The 18,954-nt window shown below is 35.4% G+C and overlaps 1 protein-coding gene across 13 annotated transcripts in view; it reads right to left on the bottom strand.

Moving 5' to 3' along the window:
* The window catches only part of MEF2C (myocyte enhancer factor 2C), a 165,393-nt gene that overhangs the window by 127,875 nt on the left and 18,564 nt on the right, over window positions 1-18,954 (bottom strand). For 3 of the 13 annotated variants that reach the window (XM_077139172.1, XM_077139171.1, XM_077139187.1), the window contains exon 1: window positions 17,540-17,851. The exons of 3 other annotated variants lie outside the window; for them this stretch is intronic. The gene's annotated coding sequence lies outside the window, so the exon portion shown is untranslated. Of the gene's footprint in view, window positions 1-17,539; window positions 17,854-18,954 lie in introns of those variants that run through there. 7 more of the 13 variants (XM_077139186.1, XM_077139181.1, XM_077139183.1 and 4 more) reach the window with 4 other exon arrangements.

Here is an 18,954-nt window from a genome sequence, read left to right as displayed (position 1 = left end):
GCAGGTCCCAAGATAGTTTTCAAGTTATATGCTTCTTTGTTTCTTTAACTTTCAGAACGCATGGAATTGCATGACTGAGTGCAAGATTCACACTTTTCTTATTCTAACTGGTGGTTCTCAACCCAGGCTTTGCATTAAAATACCTGGGCAGCTTTGAGAAAAAATACCCAGACCACAGGCCAATTAAATTGCAATCTGAAGGTGGGACCTGTGTTTTGGTAATTTTATAAAGCTCCCTCAGTGGCTCTAACACACAGCCAGGATTGAGAACCACAGCTCTCAACTAACTGTATGAAGGAAAGTGGATGTTTTTCACCCATGACCATGTCATTTAACCTACCCAAGATCCTTAAACGGATTCTGTTTGTGAGAAATTATTAGTTGATTTTAGTCCTTGGATGATTACATTTTTTGAAAAGGTTTTAGAAATGCAATATTATCTATGTCACAGTGGTCTTCCAGAAATGTCACTAATAACTTTATAAAATTATCTTTTTATGGAATTCAAGAACAGCTATGACTTCCTCCCTCAGCCTTTGGGTAATCTAGGCTTTTATGGTGGATACTTATTTCCTGCATATTTAGAACTCAAACGGATACTAAATACAAACCCAGTGCTTTATGGAGTCTTAAGAGTGTGCTTTATGGTCAGAAAGTTCCAAAGACAGGGGATTCAAATAACGCAGTCAAAATCACATTAGGAAGTAGACATAACCGGCCTCAGTGGTTTTGTTACAAAGAGAGGAATGAATGCTGAACATTTTCAGTGGCATTTAATATTGCATAAGTCAAACACAACTCCCCCTGCCAGTGGGCACCACTAAGTGACATGGAGACATTTATTACTGTAAACAATTAATTACAACAACCCAGCTAATTCCCAAAACTTCAAGTCACATTTCTAATAAAAGCATTTTTAAATACAGAGAACATAGGTTATTTTGGTGTTTGCATGTTAATCCAAATAAGCATTTGATTCTTTTCAACAATGAAATAAAGCGGAACCAAATGTAGTTTCTAAAATGCACTGTGGAAATTTGGCAAGGAATGCATGACTTTAAAGACATGGCAGCTATTAATTTTCAAGTCCAAAGCTTATAAATTTGGTAATTCAGAACTATCTGAGTCCTGTTTGACCTCTGACCAGCCCCTCTGTCTTTACTTCTAGCCAAGAGCATGGCAATACTTTTATTAAAAAACAAGGAAACTTTATTAGGGGAAAGAAAGTTCATATTGTTTCTCATAGTAAAAATTCTAAAAATGATCTTTTCCCTTTTTCAAAAGGCCTTTTAACAGAGCCCAGAAATATTCAATTAAAAACTACAAGCCATGCATTTTATTAATAAGCTGGATATATTATTTCCTAGTTTTCAAATCCAGTAAATTTATTCTAAGACTTGTCAGTATTTATTTCACATCTTCCTCTGGCTTTAGGTGTTTTTCTTTTATTATAACAAAAAAGTGAAAAGGAGTGCTTTAATGCAAATTCTCCAGGATATGCATTTACCTGCAAAAATTAAACTAACTGAATCACCAAAACCCATTTAATAACCATTTATAGACGGTCATACAGCTCACAATCTAAAATTAAAACTATATAACTTACTCTGATTCTTAGCAAGCGAAGGTTAAAAATTAAAAGAGCTCGAGAAAGGAGAAGGAAACTTGAGGTCTTGACACAAAACTATATGTTAACATTGTAATTAAAGGTAATATTGTAACTGGAAAAATATATTTTCACAAACAGTAAAGCATTGCTAAGAAAATGTAATAGTTGGTAAAATACAATTTCTTCCTTTAGGTTAACAATAAGGAAATATAACATAGACCAAGAATTGATTCACTTCTCTTTAAAAACCATGTTAACACAGTTATACAATCACAGTTATAATGTCATTCTGGAGCTACTGAACTCTTTTCTCCAAGACGCCAAAAATTTAAGAATTTAATAGTTGAGTCACTTCCTTTTTCTCATCTAACAGATGGGATCATGTATGTGAGATTTTGACATACTGAGTAAGAGAGCGGACACTGGAGACTAACTAGGTTTTGGTTCTGGCTCTGCCACTAAAGTAGGTGACTTTCGGCAATCTGCTTCATTTTTTTTTTTTGTCTCAGCTTCTTCATCTGTCACATGGAGATATTAACAGTGCTTACCTCACTTGGCTTGTAAGGAATGAATGAGTTACTACATATAAAGCATCAAACCATCAGCACAGTACTTGATATATAGTACACTCTCAATAAATGCTAGCCGTGATTATTACATGCCAATAATTATAATTGATAATACTTTCAAATTAATAACATAGCTTTTTACATGTATTGTAAATATTATTTGTTATTAGAAATATCTTGAGAAGGAACATCGGATAAAAGTAAAAGTGGAATGCCTAAGTCATGGCAGAAAGTATCAATTATATTTATAGGAGATCAGCCCTACTTCCAACCACCAAGCCAGCAAAGACTGAAAACCCCTGGTCAATATATGTTGATTCAGATGGAAAAAAGGATACAAATGTCTTTAAACTCCCTAAAGGAAGCTGAGTGGGGAGGCTTCTGGTCACTGCAGTCCAACCTATCATTACGTGTGCAATGAGATGCTTTGATGGGTCTTTTAGTCTATGAATAATACATATTTTGGGGACAGCGTCTCAAAAATAATCTGTCTGTGCACCAGAAAGACCTACGCAAATGCCAAGAAAGAATTACCTCCCAACCACAAAGGAGGGTGGTCCCCCAACCCACGTCGAAAATTGAGGCAAATGGCAAAGTTTTCTAAAAGAATTTTTGAGGTAAAACAGCCCCACAGTTATGTCCTAGAGAACCAGGAACATTTCAATTTCCAAAATTACCCTTCCTTTAACTTTTTATGCAAAATTAGGAGGAAAGATCTGATGATTTCTTTATAAAACAGCATTATTAAATAAAAGTCTAACTTTTTAGAAGATCTGGTATTTAAAAAGGTATTTCATGAGGGAAACCATATTTGTAAATATTCTCTAGATTCTATGAATCCTGTTAAAGAGGAATAGGCTTTTTTTTTCCCTCTATGAAATTTAGGATGGCATTTACACTCTAAGGGATAAATAGAGGTTTTAAAGATTAGTAATTCAGGATAAATATGATTAAGTTTGCCTGTGGAATTTTGTCTCAAAATGATCTACGTGATTTTTAATTGTCGCAAAAGAAAAGACCCTGGCTGTTCTCCAAGTCCGTGTGACTCTGCCTCCAAAACTAGAGGTTCTTCCAAGGTTAGGTTAACAACCACACACAATAACTCTTCCCCAGACCTACTACTGATGGCTTTGGGGAGATGAGTGAGAGTCTTGGGATTTCACTGAACATTCTTATCAGTTCACAACTTACGAGCCTTCATGCAATCTTTTTTCAACATTCGGGGTAACCAAAAAATAAGCAATTCAAGCACCCATTAAACAATTAAAAAGAAAAGTTCTCTAACATGTAAACGGATGGTCAAATTAAAATACTGGCAGGAAAAGATGAACTTCAGAACTGTCTTTTATGATTCATCTTAAATATACGTACTATGCTCACATCCTCAAAAACATTACAAAATCAACTTATCATAGGCATGTACACATTACAGGTTTGAAATATACTGAACAAGGATTTCTCTTTCTTCTGGAGTTAAGAAAACTTAATATAACAACCATGTGATACAAATCTTTTTAGAAGATGATTTAGCAATTAACCGATATGATGCGACAATAGAGCCGACGAGTTCCAAACGTAAATTATTTTCTTGCTCAGAAGTGCAAAGTTTTGTCAGAAGGACTATATTGCTTGAGTTGTCTATGTCTATGTTTCAAAATCAGAAAAACATCTGACACAAGTTATACCTTAAAAAGTACTTCACAAATTCTCTTTATGCAGAAATCTAGTAACTTGTTTTACTAAGTAAATTATATAATTAATGAATAATTTGTGTAAGCAATAATTTCTTAATAAAGCTTTGGAGGCTGTGTTTTTGTTCATGTGAATTATAACTTTGGTAAAAAATACTGAATTTTCCTGAACTCCGAATTGCTCTCCATACCAAAAATTATTTCAAAATTCTAAAATTAGCCTTTTTGTATAATTTAAAACCTTAAATTCCAGGATATATTTAAATACCAGGATCTGTACACATAATATATGTGTCCATTATCTCTCTGCATGGGTATATATATGCTGTAATACCTACTACACATACTTAAAACTTCAAATTCTGCTAACTAATTAAGCTTATTAATTCAGGAATGAATGCAGATTTCCATTGTTTGAATGCTTTTACGTCTATAAAACTGAATAAATTATTTTCTATGACGAAGACAACAAAAATTGAAAGTATTATAATTAAGAATTGTTGATGGGGCAGAGAAACATTAAAGAATAAAAACTATATTTGGAATATTTATCTATTACAATGTTGAAATTGGAACATGTACAAAGGAAAAATGACACATTATTTTGGGAGAGTATAGTTTATCAAGTTTCTCTATACAGTCTAATAATATATTTGATAGTTTAACTGCTTTTGGTTAACTTAATGATGTCAAAGATGTAAGGAAGCAATATTATCTATCAGGTCTAATAACTGGCATCTATGACTTGTTCCTCAATACTCTCACACAGTATTTTTCTAAACAAAGCCTTGACTTGAGTAAGAAAGTAGGTGTGCTTTTAGTAGAAGAGTAGATGTATACAATGATACATACATTTAATAATTTTGTAGTAGAATTTCACAATTGGAAATCTGGTGAAACATTGAAAAAAATCTTTGGCTTATTTTAAACATAAATCTACTCTTAAATAAATTTAAATATAATACATTTTGTTCATAATTAAAGATGTTTGTGAACTTTTAAATTTTACTGTCAATGGAGAGCAAATATTTAGTCAAAAAAGTGTTTGGAAGAAGGTAATGAATATCATAAAAGTTTCTTAGAAATCTCTTAAGGGCTGAGTACAATAAAACTAGGGCAATGCATATATTCTCAGTTACTCTTTAAAAAAAACCTGTAAAAGTGACTATAGTGGCATGTTCTGACACATTCTTTTCATAAACCGAACCCTGTTAGTGACAGCAGAACAGATTGTGTGCATCTGCTGGGAATGAGCCAGATGACAGTGGAAAAACGCACATGGATACCTTGGCACAGCAAGTAAAAAATGGAAAAAAAAAGACCTGGAAGAGAAAGTGATCAACTTTAATTGAAACATTCTTTCCAACATGATGAGCCTCATCCAACCACCTCTTGTAGCCTGTCAATTTTACATATAAGAAGTGTTTTAAAGGCGTCCTTTGTAAATTAGAGCTGCTTTGTCCTTTCTTGGCACTAACGATTGACTCAGGTTTTGGACTATTTCTTCAAATTACGGCAGATATAATAACCATTAGAACAGAGAAAGGGGCCAAACCACTCCATCATGGTTTGGTACAAGAATGCTAAACTTCTAAAAACCTCTTCAGGTTCAAATTTTAAATGTCTGGGTTAAGTTCTGAATTATGTGAGTGTCACATTGCCAAGTGCTAAAGATGCTACAATTCAAATATTCTGCAAATGTGACTATTGTAAGTGATACTTGCACTCAATAATGCTACAATATTTTGTTTTATGCTGATCAACTGCAGTATTGTTTTAACAGTTGGCACAATAGCACTGGAGAATGTCCATACATAAAAACAAATGAGCTTCTATAAATTATATCAGAAAGTTTCTCTTGGATGCTCTGATTACAATGAAAATTTATTCTATACAGTATACAATGCAAATTTTAAACTGGAGACGAAGTTGTTTAATACATTAGTAGTCTGACTGAAGCAGCTGCACTCAAAAAAAAAAAAAAATTCTGGTGATTAACAGCCATTTTCCAGTAATCATAACCCTGGAAAGGGCTACTAAGTAGAGGGAGGGGGTTGCAGATGGAGATAATTCTCTAAGCCCATGTGCCTTAGAGGGCTCCATCATCTTCATGCAGATTTATTATTATTATTATTATTTTTAAATTAAAGCTTTTAGAGGCATCCTTGATTGCAATGTTGGGAGCTGTCCATGCTCTTTTACCACAGGGAAGTCCCCTACAAGTATTCCTTTAGCTGAGCACTCTTTAGCCAGGCATTAAAACAGGGCTAGAAAAGAAAGCTGCAACGCAAGGTGCCCACTAGAGGGGCATTACTCAATAGCATGAGAAAAATTTCAAGTAGTTGTACCTTTCCAGATTGCATGAGTTTCCCGAAATTAAGTGAATTTAAAAGCTAAACTAAAACACAGTAAATGGAATCTGAGATCAGAAACATTCCTATTTCATCCATGTCTGATCTGTTTGTTTATGTCCTCAAAAGGTGTAGTTGTCAGGTAAAACCCTGCATTTTCCGTACTATTACATATTTGTTATAACATGAAGAAAAATACTCAAATCAAGATAAGTTCATTTGTTCATCATCTCAAAATTGATAAATTATGGTTAAAATGAACAATCCCTTAAATCTGGTGGTGGTGGGGAGGGCAGTGGCAGTGAAGGTTAGTGCTACAGGAATGTTATTTCTCTGCCTTCTTTTAAATTATCTATTCATAAAAAGATCCATTTATCTTTAAGAGTAAATACAATTCATTCACTTATTCCACAAATACCTATAGGATACCTACTATGTGCATGAGTGATTGTAAGGAATATAAGGCTGATTAAAATGACTCCCCTTCTTCATGAATTAAGTAGATTATATGTCCATATAAAATCAAAATTGCAAAATAAGAAAAATAAACCGGGTACACTAATGTAGTGAATAATACTAAAACTAAGGGGGAAAACAAGCTCTAGAATTCTTAGTGAGCCGATATAAACTTCCTAAAAACACTCCGTACATTAACCACTTCCTCAAAACTAAGCAATCATATACCTGGGGTTCAGGACTTTGAATAAAGGACCCTTAAAACTTTTTACTATTATTTTTTGTTTATTTGCTCCACTTTTCGGTCCAAAAATCATACGATATTTATTTGATAATATCTGACCTGCAACAGGTTTGATTTTCTTGGAGAAAGAAGTATATTGTAGTTAGTGATTATTAGAACTGACCTAACATCGCACCAGAATTAGAGACCTGGCCTAAAAGTGAGTTAATTATTAAAATTGGTCCAAAAGAATTTTGGAAAAAAAAAGTTCAAAATAATAATCCCATAAACATTTCTAAGTGATCATCATTGGCAGGAAGATAAAATGATCAAAATATAATGTTAAGGCTATAATAACTTTATAATAATAATTACTGATCACTTACAATGTGTTTGCATTATGCTAAGGTTTATATATATTGTCTGTTTAAGCCTCACACCTCTAAGAGGTAGGTGCTGTTATTATTCCCATTTTACAGATGATGAAACTGAGCTTTCCAGTGGTTAAATAACCTACCTAAAGCAATGAACCAGTAAATGAGGGGCTAGATTTTGAACCCAGTTCAGTCCTTGCTTTTACCCATTACTTTATTTGCTTACGGGCCCCGCTGTCTAATATTACACATACGCATAATCAAAGAAATGACATTAAGTATGGAAATGGAGTCTTCAAACTTGTGCTTAATTGTTGTCTTTCTCCTGAATTCATTCTAATGCTCTGATGCTTTGTCTCTCATTCTTTGCTCTTTCCCCACCACCTCCTCCCTCTCTCTCTCATTTCCTATCTCTACACACACACACACACACACACACACACACACACATACACAGAGTCTTGACCCAACACTTCATAGGTTATGACAACCATAATTTGATTTTCCTTGCCCAATAATTGTACCACCTTCTGAAGCAGTGTTGTGCATCTTTGCCATGGATGCACCATCCGCTGACTGTAAAGATGGCAGCAGGTCTTTACAAAGACACTGTCCTGTAGCCATTGGTGTTTCAAGATCAGTGTCTGGAGCTCTTGAATGACATGGCATCGGGCTGCGATGAATCACATCAATCTCGAGTGTAAGGAGATAAGAAGTGAGCATGTGAAACGTTCTATGACCTCACACGTGTAGTCAAAACAAGTTAAAAGTGCACTTGGCTTTCATAGTTCCAAACACTTTGAAGCAAGAAGGAATCTCCAACAGGAGAGACTCTGAAGACAATAAAAATGGAAGAAAAAAAAGTGAAGTCAAGAATGTTTAGATTTTTAAAAATCTATAAAATGAGAGAAAGAAACAAAACAAAACATACAGTGCTCACTCTAACTCAAGCAAGACCAAAACAATCCTAGAAGGGACTGAAGGACTATAGAGAAACAAGCAACATGTTCCGAGTATCTGTGAGTATCTGACAGACTCCCTTTGCAAATCTATTAATGTCACTGTGGGAATTTCTTTTTGGCTTATGTAAGGGGAGAAAAATTCACATGTGAAAGAAAAGAAAAGCACAGTCAAAATTATATCCTTAATCTACAACCTCGACAGATTCTAAGCGGGCTCTCGATAAATAATAGAAATGAAAAATAGATAAATATTTTTTAACAGGCAGGTTTGTTAGCCTTTTATGAAGAATAATCCAGACTAGAATTTAGGTCTGGATTTATACCTTTTCAACACATTAATACCAACTGTTTCAAAAGAAGGGTGAAAAGATCTACTTTTTAGACCACAAAACCTTTACTAAAAGACCACCCAACAACTTAATAAGTTTCTAAGAATGTGGATGGAAATCAGGCACCATAAAGAAATAATTGGAAATTTATTGGTTAACATAGTTTAAAGAATCTTAAATTCTTAGCCAGAGAATTACCTATTAATACAGGAACCTCTAAGAGATTCATGTTTTAAATCAAGTATAGTTTTGTATATTTAAGTAGCAAGAGGGTTTATTCGCTACTTTAAAATTTCCATCTATTACACATTATACAATTGAAACTTTACAATATGTCTAAAAATATGAATTGAGGGGTGATGATTCAAATTATCCTATTGTTCAAGAGAAATTCCAAGAAGATAAAGAAGCCGTGTGCCATGTCCTAAAGCATAAAGATTTAAACTGAATATTTAAATAGAAAACTTAATTTTGTAAGAAATAAATGGCAAAAATTATTGATTCCTATCTATTTTAATATATGCAGGGAAAGACAGAGTTTAAAATTTCCCCCCTTGCTAATGAACCTTGAAAATGCGCCAGTGTAGGGCCCTTAATCGTATTTTTATTATCAACTACCTTCTACATTTTAAGATCTATGTTGTATTAATTTCCAGGCATTCTTATTAGGAAACATTCACATCCATGGAAATATAGTTGCTCGATATTTAATCATAATGAAAGTTATCTATTTTTGTTTAAGGAGAAAAAAATGAACTTACGTTTAACTGTTGGTAGGATTTGATAAATTTCATATAGGTAATTAATAACTGGTTTAGTATTTTAATGACTAAACTAACATTTATACACCTTCTGTATACTGTGAATTCTATACTTTATTTTAAAAATAAAATTGGAATAAATATTTATTAGGTCATAACACTTTTTACTTAAAGTTCCCATTTAATACATTTTTAAAACAGAGGGCTAGTTTTAGAAAAGTGTGCTGGCAATAATTTGACTACACCTCACACAAATGAGGATTCTGCCACTAACTGAAAGGAGCCAAGGCAGCCAGAAATTATTTTTTAATAGGATTTTTAAAATTCACGATAATGACTGAAAATGTAACAGATAATTAAAGACTACGTTTAATGATTTTTTTACTCTATTTTTCAAGGGTAAGTACAAGTTTTCAAAACACTGTTTTCAAATGCAAGGAATATTGATGCAGAAATTAGAAGTGCGTCTATTTTACATGGTAATAAAAGCATTACTTGCACTGTACCTTTCAACTGAGAAGCATAACCAAATCTGAACACAAAAGCCCTTATTTCCTCTCTTTGTACTGTTTTTAGACCTAATACTCATTCAAATGGATGCTTATTGATAAAAATTACTGTAGAATCACCTATTATGATGGAACATTGCTATTTCCAAAGATAAGTTAAAAAAAAAACCCAAAACAAAAGTCAATGTTAACTTGTATCACAGAATGACCTAACATATCTGGAATTTAATACATAGGCTTCATTGAAAAGAAACCATTAATTATATTTTTCTCTGCAAAACAGAAAAATACAGGCATCTGATTGGATCTGCGTGTGACGGGGTGGGGGTGGGGGTGGGGGGGAGAAAAAACAGTATCTCACATCTATTGTTTTATGCATTCTAAACTGCTACTCGGTAGTAAAAGGAAATTCTGAGTCCACTTTGCAGTTAGTGTCTTGGTGATTTCAGAGGCTGAATTTTTAAGCTGAAGAAGAGAAACATTATGCTTTTCCTTTCCCAAAGCTACTGCCCAGGAAGAAGGTCCTCTGCTCCTTAGCCTACGCAGGGGGAGAAAAAGGACATTACTTCAGGCTGAAATCACTCGAGACAGCAGAGGGGAAGTTTATGATGTGGCACTGTGCACTGTATCTGGTCGGCAGCCAGGAAGTTTTCATTTTCTAGTTCTGCTGTACCTGCCCTGCATATTCAGAAATAAAAATATACCAGAGCTCTACCTCAGGAACTGTGGATGTTACAAAGAATTAAAAGAGTTTATTTTTCTTTCTTTATCCTGAGTGTAACTACTGTTTTTTAAAAGAAAGAGCTGAAACTATAGTAACTGAAGTTCCCCCCCCCCCCTTTTTAAACACCTCAAACTACCTTCCCACAAAGCCATTTAAGTTAAATGGTACATTTACAGACTCACCTACCTGAAAGATATAACTTAAAACATCTGCTTAGACACATACATTCTGTTCAGACATAAAGATCATGGTAAAAATTTAAAAATATAGAGTCATTATATTCTTAAAATGCATGTTCTCTCTCTGTGTGTTCATTCATTACAGAGATCTTTGACTGCAATTAGGTAGTCGGTCCTATAAAAGCTTCCTTGTGTGACCATGATTTCTAAAAATAACATGCTTCAGTAAATAATCACATCTTCAAAATGACTTTAAAGAAATCCCAATCCCTCATGTTACATTAAGCAATAACACTGGCTTGCCATAATAAGCCTTGGTTGTACACCTTATACAGGGTCAACAATTAATTAGAAGGGGAAAAAAACATGCTTACTCTATTAAGTAATAGACTAATTTCCTTGTCTATCCCTACGTATTTATATTAGTAGATTTATTTTCTAATTTTGTGAATAAATCACCATACCATATCCAGAGTGGCCTAATCTCGCGGTTTTAGGAAGGATGCATTATCTGCTGTCATTCTAATGTGCTGAAAAGAATCCAAGACGTGTAAAGAAAAGACCGGGGTACTTTTTAGTTGTTACTATTATTTTTAAACACTTCACATTCTATCAAGGGATCATATCTGTCACTTTAAAAAATCCATATGCTAGAGATGCCTAATATCCGAGAACAATTTTTAGGAATTCTGCACGAGCATTTTATCTATGTCAACAAGATACAAGAGGAAAACCAGACCATCCTTCAGGATGCTATATGGAAAAAAGCAGGTCTCACCAGGGACTGCTTCAAAGATTACTTCCTCCAGTCTCTAAAAACAAGTTTAAGATACTTTATTTAAATCATTGCTCGAAGACTTGCACGGTCACTCTATATGAATCGCAACCACTTGCAGCATGAACAACACTGCTCCATTCATTTCAAATTTACAGCATTAAGAATTAATAAAGTCTCTATAATGTCTGCATTATTAAAGAGTAATGATTCTTGCAGAAATCTGCCTGTAATAGGTTTATGACTGTTTTTATTGCTTGTAATGTCACCAAATTCCTCTATAATACCCCGCAAAGATTCTCTGTGTCCTTTGAACTCTGTTTACATTGGCTATATTTTAAAAATAAAAACAAAATTTAACTTGGGCAACAGAACAGTAATATATGAAAAATGGATAATGGTGATGACAAATAAATGTTATTCATAGTAACACCTGAAACTAAAAGATGGATTTATATTATAGGCATTACATAATTTCCATGCTTAATAGGAATATGACTTTTCTTTTGCAGTTAATGTTAAAATAATATCAAAATGTGAGATAACTTTATTGGAGAATCTTTTTCTAATCTTACTTTTTACAATGTATTCTTTGTCACAGAACATTCTTTTTCTTGCACCACCAACAAAAAAAACTAATATAAAAACATCAATGCTATCTACTTAATTTTAAAAGAAAAGGGTAGAGAATGGGTGCTTTTAGCTCCTTTTACTTCTATATGCCTTAAAATTATCTGTAAAATGGGATAGTTGCTATTAAATTCTTGTTTTGAACAAGACCAAAATTATTCCAGTGCACTTTATAGTTATTTTACACATGAATGTTAACTTAAAATCGCAAAACTTTCATAGATTTTTGTCAGCATTTGTTGTGAGAGGTTCTCAATGAGTTGCTTTTAAAAACCTTGTGTTTCCTTTGCTCACTAACTGCATTAGATCATTACAAATTATTTTCTTTCTCATGCTGTTATTCACTTACATACTGCATATTTCCTTCAACTCTCCAAGGGAAGAAATGTGGCTCTTGTGGGAAAAGTCCACCCCTTTCTACATGTTTGCTTCCTTGAACGAAAGGAACACACCCCCTTGCATTCTTTGAAATGTGTCCAACATTCAAAGAATCGTAATAGCACTGCATTAATGATAAAGCTAGAAAATCTTAAAAAACAGTCACCCTCAATATGCTGTGTATGTGGAATCAGGGCAAATAAATGATGGATACATGAGTAATAGGAATGAATTATGTTCAAGCTACAGTCTACATTTCGACTCACAGAACACAAGCGTGAGTGGAAGAAATCTGTGAACGATTTTGTGTACATGTATGTCCTATGACAATTCACGAAGAGGCCCACAAATATTACAGGCTTTTTTTTTTTAATGCATCCTTTGAATTTAAGACTGGTTACAGGGACGCATCCTTCTCTTCATAAATATTTTAAGAAAAAAATATTCAGAAACTGAAGTACCTATTTTCGTGAAGCAACCTCGGAAAGCTGAAATCACAGAAGTGCAAGTTCACTTTTATCATCCCAAGGATTGAAAAGTAAAGTTGGTAAAAATACTAACATTAGAATCCACGAACTTCGACCTTATTAAGGTACCATGTTGGTCATGAGAAATCATGTCCTAACAAGGCTTTATTCCATTATTCAAAACAGTATACTCCCAGGCAAGGTTTTGTTGTTGTTATTTTCTAATAAAGTTATATACTCCATATCTGTGGGTATTTTACATTTATCTTTGCCTTATTTTTTCTAACTTTCTTTTTCTTTATTTCACTTTTAGCAAGTGTAAAGATACAGAGTAGTCAAAAATGTGTATTTCTTTCAAGATATTTTAGTGTTTAAATGAAATGGTTAGTTTCTCAGAATTTTGTTCATCAAGGCATTCGAGGATATACTCAGCTATGTAATTTCCAGGCCTACAAAATGGAAGCTCTGCTAATCTGCCTAGATTTTTCAACTGGAATAAAAGTGAATATAAACTGTGACTATATAAACTGGAACCAAAGGTAATAAACTTATTAAAACTTAGTAAGATATTGTTATGGTCAAACAAAACCTGAAAGTGTGTGCCACAAATTCACTCAGATGAAACATCTCATTCACTAAAATTTCCTATCTTATTCTAACAATGCACTGAAAATTAAACGCATAAATATTAATTTTATGTATTATAAAGGATGTAGGCAATGAAAATGCAATGTTTACATTTATGGGTGACTCATTAGTGTTTTATTGTGTGAAACACTAGGAGGCATCAGTTGGGTAAAAAAGGACTTCAATTTTAGAAGAAGCAAGAAATTACTGCAGAGTTGGATATATAACAAGTTGGAGTTTTCAAAATGTTATTATGTAAACCAAAAGTTTATTCTCTGAAATAAACTGTCAAAACATCATACTTTGTTATAAAGGATGATCTTTTATAACATCATTCAGACGTACACGGTTTGACCAAGAAACACCTACCAAGCTATATTTCAGATGTGTGATTTCACAGCTGTGTAACTACACATTTTTATGAAGAATATATTTATTTGGTAACAGAATCACATAATGGATATTGACTGTATGTTGCATTTCTGGAAAATTCTGTTCTTAGTGCTCTCTAGAACGCCTGTGAACATGTCTAATGCATTTATGTCTTATAATAATTGCTTCAGGTAAGCAGCGAGAACTTGATGTCTGTTCAAAAAGAAGAGATGGAACTTAAAATTTAAGCAGCAAAGACATATATAAGAAGGATGTGTTTTCTCTCACTGCACAATTGAAAGCCTGTCATGTGAAAACTGAGTTTCCCACTATTTGAATGACTCTTCGCAATGAGGAAGCAACAGGGTCCTGGTATACTTATCTAGTGATCACTGGAAATTGAAGTGTCTTGCCATTCCTCAGCAATCAGTTTTTATCTTTGACCTATCAAAATAACATGCGAACTGCCTAATCCACCTTCTGTTAGGTGCACAGAGTCTGCTGTCACTCCTGGTTTTGTGTGTCGCCTCTGTAATCTGGTCTGATTTCTTAAAGACAACAGATATTGGTGAACAGTGGAGTTTTGCTGAGTGCAGGGCGGTCCACGCGCCCAAGAGATTAAGGTACATTGCTGAGGCCGGGAATCTTAATGACCTATCCTTCCACTTGCAGCACACTGACTGAACATCAGGGCTTCCATCCTGTCGTGTCCAGGCAATCACCATATTTGTAAAAATGAATTATGCAATTTTATAAGGTTTAGATCCTAACTGGCATGGTGTCATCTCAGATGTGCTTTGGAAAAAAAAAGTAGAACTTTATTAATAATCTCTTTAAAATTCATTCTGTGACCCTTAAATTCTGCCATGTTGCTCTGAATCATGTCCCTAAAGCCAGTGGCCTCTGCTTACTAACTCTTTCTTTGTTGTTATGTAGCTCAAGTATTGCTGCAAAGATATTTCCCCATTTTTGTCACTTTCTGAGATTTCAGAGATTCAAAATATACCGCACGTAGAGTTGGGAAATAAAACCTCAAAATATACTACAAAAAATAGAAGTTTTAAAAGATAATGCTAATACATGCCAAGGAATTACTCATCTTAGCTCTTTATAAAATAAATTTAAATACAAGAATCAAGTATTGGAAATATATGGTTGTGGTATTATGCAGTTTATTGACTTGGTAAAGTGAAGGTCAAGGAGGAAGCTCATAGAAAATGAAAAATGTAAAACATGACACTTTTTTCAGGATTCAATTTTGAATCATTAGCTAGTCCTTCTCTCAACTGAAATGAGCCATTTCCCCCACATTTTGCAAAATGAACTCGTTTACAAAGAACAGAAGAGGTAAGGTGCAGTAAGTCCTTCTTATTTAAGTTTCATCAGTTATTAATGCTGATGTATTTCTGAGAAGTTAATATCTGTGGTCGCATACTTTTAAAATAGGGACAACTCAGGAAAAAATGGAAAATGGAACTTTTCTTTTAAAATACTCATTTGCTATTTAAACCTAAGAAACAAATTACTATCATAAAACTCACATCTTTAATACGACTTTTTAATATATTCCACATACATAGCAATCAAGGATGTAAATATCACAATTCATGAACAAAGTAAAATACTGTCTTGGTGAGAAGTCTGGAAAATATGCCACAAATACTGCAAAGCTGCATGAATCACTTTAGGGAAAAATAGTGGATTTTTATAAAGTTTATTAAAACCTGAAGTAAAGATAAATGCCAACTATTGTCTCCTTAAATTGACTAGGTCGCCATATTTTGAACAAATATTATGTTTAGAGCCTGTTCTGAGGAAAAATTATAGAATTGAATTAGCAGTCTAATGTATAGCTAAATGTACTTTTCTACAGAGACTTATTTTCCTCTTGAAATAGAATGTTACAAAGGGACATCTCATTACATTTCATTTTACCTGTCAAGTTCTGAACCCACTCCCTTTGGAACTACTTCTTTTAACTTAATAACATAATTTCATGCATTTACTGGAGAACAATAACATGGCTTATTAGATGCATTATCTTTAACGGAAACTAATGAAGAAAGAAAAATACTGCTTGTGCCATACCGGTGCACATTAAGCAGTTTCAAAGGCCAGCTAAAAGCTGACATATTTAAAAAATTAAACACAATATTTCAGTTCCAAATTGGAGACTGGTGATCTATTTAAAGCTAAAATTATTATGCAATATAGAGGTTAAATGGGGTTCACAGGTGGTCACATTTTCATGACCTATCAAGTCTCTAGGGCATTGGAGTTATATTCCACATGAGCATCATTACCCTGCAACCACAATTCCACTGCAAGGTGCCAGTGAAAAGGAGGCTGGTCACTTCTTTTTTTTTTTTTTTTGGATTGGTATAATGAGGTGGCCAGTGTTTCCTTTATAGCAGTCACTAAGCATTTTATAAAACATTTCGTATTAGAGTTAGCATCAGTAAAACGCACTTTGTGTCAAAGCGATTCTCCGCTGAGGACCGGTACAAAAAAACTGGCAGACAGCCTGATTCTACTTATTATACTGTCAGCATTTACATACAAAGGTATTTTATACAAAAGACAAACATTCCTAAAATGTGAAGAAAAAAGGCTTTTCCCCAGGAATAATTACTCGACCCAGAATTGTCAGAGATGATTCATACATAAAAGCCCCTTTAAGACTCATTAGCCATATTCTGAAGAGTATTACATCAGTATTACATTTACATACTTGCATAATATTTAATATACAATAAACAATATGTCAATGTCTAAATATGTTTCCTTTGTGCCAAACTTTATCACTGAGTTTGGTAACTTTCATCCAAAGTCCAATCGGAAGGCAATTTAAGTGACTTAACTTGTTTGTTGTTAGCATTTATGTATTTGACTTGATCTAACCAACAATACATTTGCTGAAACCCCAATATGAATTCTGAGATGTCTAGACCACCCTCATCAGATTATTACTTTTTGTCTATGTCAATTAAGAAGCCCTCTATCAAGCCAGCACTTTGGGGAGAGAAGGAGAAGCACAAAGGTATACTCTGACAGACAGCCATGCTTTATCTTGAACTAATCCCAAGAATTAGTGGCTCAGGAGCATAACCCAGGGCAAATCAGAATCCTTGGGGGGACTCAGGGGAGCATCTTTTCACACTAAACTAAACTGCTAAATCTTAAGGCATGTACTTCAAGGTCACAGAGCCTTCTGTGAAATATTAAAACCCACCAGGCTTCACACAGTCCACCATATCAAACATGCTAATGACGTGAACTAACTTCATGAAACTTTAAACACATTGGTGTGACAGTAACAAGTCAGGAGTGATTTCCTTAGCTGAGGGCAAACGGATACGACTCCCTAAAAAGTTACTTTTCGCAACAGACAAGGAAATCATGGAATCTAACGAAAAGAATGCACAACAAGCCTCAATTACAGCCTTCCAAAAGGCACTGGGACAGCCTCAGAGCTGTGGAATATACTGATGCAGACTTCGGAGACAATACCCAGGCTATTTCTATCTTCTCGAGAAATGTCAGAGGTACTTACGTGTAGGAAGACCCGATCAGATTAGTCCTTGAGATATTTTCCTTTCTTAAGAGAGAGAGAAAGAGAAAAAAAAAAATGTAATAATCTTTACTTCCTCCAGCCTTGAAGTGCTTCTCCACCTGATTCAAACATGCAGCCACGGCGACCCACACAGAACCTTCAAAGTCAATCCAATAGCAGCCCGAAGATGTCTGGGTGTACGCGTGTGCTCAAGTGTCTGTGACTGCGAGGAGAGCGAGCAGAGAGCTGGAGACGATGCGTGCGTGTGTGCGCGCACGGGGGGAGCGCGCGGGCGTGGGGGGGCGCGGGGTCGCGCATTAGCGCGCGCCAAGGCCGCTTGGAGGAGGAGGAGGAGGAGGAGGAGGAGGAGGAGGAGAAGAGGAAGGAGGGGAAGAGGGGAAGAGGAGGAGAAAGTGGCTCTCAGCGGCCGGCCGGATTAAAAGTAACCAGACTCGTCCAGAAAACTGCATCCAGGAAGGAAGTGACAGAAGACGAATGGGAAAAGGAGTGCAGCTCACAACCTTTGAAACACCGCGTTAAAAAAGGCGAGGGGGAGGGAGTGGTGGAAGGACACTGCTCGGGGAGGCTGGGTGGCAGCGAAAGCGGCGCACGCGGCGAGGAGGGTTTAAGCAGCACGGCCGATAAACTGCCCTTTTCCTTCTTTTATCTCGTTTGCTTTCTTTTGCCCTCGCCTTCGCCGCGCGCTGCCATTTCCTCCGTGTGTCTCTCTCTCTCTTCCCACAATCCCAAACCGCTTACTCTCTACTCGCGAGCTGGAGAAATCTTCAGTTTCACTCTTGCAAGAGGGGGGCGGGACTAGACCTCGGAGCATTTCAATAAAACAAACATACAACAGCTCCCTCCTCACCCCTCCAGTCTCAACTAGATTGATAAATTACTCCACTACACTACTTTAATTATGTATATGGTATGCAGAATAAATCACTGAACATCAGTACCTCAATCAAGCACTTTTAAATGATAATTGCATCTTGGTGAATCAATCTTTCCATTCCTGACATTTTGCTAATTTTAGTTTTACGGTGGGGTAATGGCACACGCCATACGCAGACCTAATGACAATTCTTTATTGCACGAAATGAAGACAACACGGCGAACAGCGGTTCCCCGCTCCTACCCCAGCGCGGGCGCCGGCGCCGAGGGCGCTCGGAGAGAGAGAACCGAGCCTCCCGCCGCCGCGCGCTCACTCCCCTGGGACGCCGCGTGCCCAGCAGCAGCAAAGTCCTTCCAAAGTCGGGATCTTTCCTCTGGCCAATAGGAGCGCGACCCTAATAGTTGCTCTTGTGACTTTTCCCCCCTTCGGAGTCGCGTTAACCACTTCATTCCTCCCCGGGTCCGTGCGCTCGTCTGTTACTCCCGCGGAGTCGCGGTTCAAGACGCCTGCAGCACTCGAT

Source organism: Tamandua tetradactyla, chromosome 21 (assembly GCF_023851605.1).
Source record: "Tamandua tetradactyla isolate mTamTet1 chromosome 21, mTamTet1.pri, whole genome shotgun sequence".
NCBI classification, from domain to species: domain Eukaryota; kingdom Metazoa; phylum Chordata; class Mammalia; order Pilosa; family Myrmecophagidae; genus Tamandua; species Tamandua tetradactyla.
The sequence above is the reverse complement of the archived record's forward strand: the minus strand, read 5'-3'. Positions and strand labels throughout refer to the sequence as shown.